A 3557-nucleotide genomic window follows, 5' to 3' on the forward strand; every position below is an offset into this window, starting at 1 on the left:
GTCAGATGTTGGGTGGGTTCAGTCAGATTGTGGGTTCAGTCAGATGTTGGGTGGGTTCAGTCAGATGGTGGGTGGGTTCAGTCAGATGGTTCAGTCAGATGGTGGGTGGGTTCAGTCAGATGTTGGGTGGGTTCAGTCAGATGGTGGGTGGGTTCAGTCAGATGTTGGGTGGGTTCAGTCAGATGGTGGGTTCAGTCACATGTTCGGTAGGTTCAGATAGATGTTGGGTGGGTGGGTTCAGTCAGATGTTGGGTGGGTTCAGTCAGATGGTGGGTTCAGTCACATGTTCGGTAGGTTCAGATAGATGTTGGGTGGGTCGGTTCAGTCAGATGTTGGGTGGGTTCAGTCAGATGGTGGGTTCAGTCAGACGGTGGGTGGGTTCTGTCAGATGTTGGGTGGGTTCAGTCAGATGGTGGGTTCAGTCAGATGGTGGGTGGGTTCAGTCAGATGTTGGGTGGGTTCAGTCAGATGGTGGGTTCAGTCAGATGTTGGGTGGGTTCAGTCAAATGGTGGGTTCAGTCAGATGTTGGGTGGGTTCAGTCAGATGGTGGGTTCAGTCAGATGGTGGGTGGGTTCAGTCAGATGTTGGGTGGGTTCAGTCAGATGGTGGGTTCAGTCAGATGTTGGGTGGGTTCAGTCAGATGGTGGGTTCAGTCAGATGGTGGGTGGGTTCAGTCAGATGTTGGGTGGTTTCAGTCAGATGTTGGGTTCAGTCAGATGGTTCAGTCAGATGTTGGGTGGGTTCAGTCAGATGGTGGGTGGGTTCAGTCAGATGGTGTGTTCAGTCAGATGGTGGGTGGGTTCAGTCAGATGGTGGGTTCAGTCAGATGGTGGGTGGGTTCAGTCAGATGGTTCAGTCAGATGTTGGGTGGGTTCAGTCAGATGGTGGGTGGGTTCAGTCAGATGTTGGGTGGGTTCAGTCAGATGGTGGATTCCGTCAGATGTTGGTAGGTTCAGTCAGATGTTGGGTGGGTGGGTTCAGTCAGATGTTGAGTGGGTTCAGTCAGATGTTGGGTGGGTTCAGTCAGATGTTGGGTGGGTTCAGTCAGATGTTGGGTGGGTGGGTTCAGTCAGATGGTGGGTGGGTTCAGTCAAATGTTGGGTGGGTTCAGTTAGATGTTGGTTGGGTTCTGTCAGATGGTGGGTGGGTTCAGTCAGATGGTTCAATCAGATGTTGGGTGGGTTCAGTCAGATGGTTCAGTCAGATGTTGGGTGGGTTCAGTCAGATGTTGGGTGGGTTCAGTCAGATGGTTCAGTCAGATGTTGGGTGGGTTCAGTCAGATGGTGGGTTCAGTCAGATGTTAGGTGGGTTCAGTCAGATGTTGGGTGGGTTCAGTCAGATGGTGGGTGGGTTCAGTCAGATGTTGGGTGGGTTCAGTCAGATGGTGGGTTCAGTCAGATGTTGGGTGGGTTCAGTCAGATGTTGGGTGGGTGGGTTCAGTCAGATGATGGGTGGGTTCAGTTAGATGTTGGTTGGGTTCTGTCAGATGGTGGGTGGGTTCAGTCAGATGGTTCAATCAGATGTTGGGTGGGTTCAGTCAGATGGTTCAGTCAGATGTTGGGTGGGTTCAGTCAGATGTTGGGTAGGTTCAGTCAGATGTTGGGTGGGTTCAGTCAGAAGGTTCAGTCAGATGTTGGGTAGGTTCAGTCAGATGGTGGGTGGGTTCAGTCAGATGGTTCAGTCAGATGGTGGGTGGGTTCAGTTAGATGTTGGGTGGGTGGGTTCAGTCAGATGTTGGGTGGGTTCAGTTAGATGGTTCAGTCAGATGGTGGGTGGGTTCAGTCAGATGGTGGGTGGGTTCAGTCAACTGTTGGGTGGGTTCAGTCAGATGTTGGGTGGGTTCAGTCAGATGTTGGGTGGTTTCAGTCAGATGGTTCAGTCAGATGGTGGGTGGGTTCAGTTAGATGTTGGGTGGGTGGGTTCAGTCAGATGTTGGGTGGGTTCAGTCAGATGGTTCAGTCAGATGGTGGGTGGGTTCAGTTAGATGTTGGGTGGGTGGGTTCAGTCAGATGTTGGGTGGGTTCAGTCAGATGGTGGGTGGGTTCAGTCAGATGGTTCAGTCAGATGGTGGGTGGGTTCAGTCAGATGTTGGATGGGTTCAGTCAGATGGTGGGTTCAGTCACATGTTCGGTAGGTTCAGATAGATGTTGGGTGGGTGGGTTCAGTCAGATGTTGGGTGGGTTCAGTCAGATGGTGGGTTCAGTCACATGTTCGGTAGGTTCAGCTAGATGTTGGGTGGGTCGGTTCAGTCAGATGTTGGGTGGGTTCAGTCAGATGGTGGGTTCAGTCAGACGGTGGGTGGGTTCTGTCAGATGTTGGGTGGGTTCAGTCAGATTGTGGGTTCAGTCAGATGGTGGGTGGGTTCAGTCAGATGTTGGGTGGGTTCAGTCAGATGGTGGGTTCAGTCAGATGTTGGGTGGGTTCAGTCAAATGGTGGGTTCAGTCAGATGTTGGGTGGGTTCAGTCAGATGGTGGGTTCAGTCAGATGGTGGGTGGGTTCAGTCAGATGTTGGGTGGGTTCAGTCAGATGGTGGGTTCAGTCAGATGGTGGGTTCAGTCAGATGGTGGGTGGGTTCAGTCAGATGTTGGGTGGTTTCAGTCAGATGTTGGGTTCAGTCAGATGGTTCAGTCAGATGTTGGGTGGGTTCAGTCAGATGGTGGGTGGGTTCAGTCAGATGGTGTGTTCAGTCAGATGGTGGGTGGGTTCAGTCAGATGGTGGGTTCAGTCAGATGGTGGGTGGGTTCAGTCAGATGGTTCAGTCAGATGTTGGGTGGGTTCAGTCAGATGGTGGGTGGGTTCAGTCAGATGTTGGGTGGGTTCAGTCAGATGGTGGATTCCGTCAGATGTTGGTAGGTTCAGTCAGATGTTGGGTGGGTGGGTTCAGTCAGATGTTGAGTGGGTTCAGTCAGATGTTGGGTGGGTTCAGTCAGATGTTGGGTGGGTTCAGTCAGATGTTGGGTGGGTGGGTTCAGTCAGATGGTGGGTGGGTTCAGTCAAATGTTGGGTGGGTTCAGTTAGATGTTGGTTGGGTTCTGTCAGATGGTGGGTGGGTTCAGTCAGATGGTTCAATCAGATGTTGGTTGGGTTCTGTCAGATATTGGGTGGGTTCAGTCAGATGGTTCAGTCAGATGTTGGGTGGGTTCAGTCAGATGTTGGGTGGGTTCAGTCAGATGGTTCAGTCAGATGTTGGGTGAGTTCAGTCAGATGGTGGGTTCAGTCAGATGTTAGGTGGGTTCAGTCAGATGTTGGGTGGGTTCAGTCAGATGGTGGGTGGGTTCAGTCAGATGTTGGGTGGGTTCAGTCAGATGGTGGGTTCAGTCAGATGTTGGGTGGGTTCAGTCAGATGTTGGGTGGGTGGGTTCAGTCAGATGATGGGTGGGTTCAGTTAGATGTTGGGTGGGTTCTGTCAGATGGTGGGTGGGTTCAGTCAGATGGTTCAGTCAGATGGTGTGTTCAGTCAGATGTTGGGTGGGTTCAGTCAGATGGTTCAGTCAGATGTTGGGTGGGTTCAGTCAGATGGTTCAATCAGATGGTGGGTGGGTTCAGTCAGATGTT

Source organism: Labrus mixtus, unplaced genomic scaffold (genome assembly GCF_963584025.1).
Source record: "Labrus mixtus unplaced genomic scaffold, fLabMix1.1 SCAFFOLD_95, whole genome shotgun sequence".
Lineage (NCBI taxonomy): Eukaryota > Metazoa > Chordata > Actinopteri > Labriformes > Labridae > Labrus > Labrus mixtus.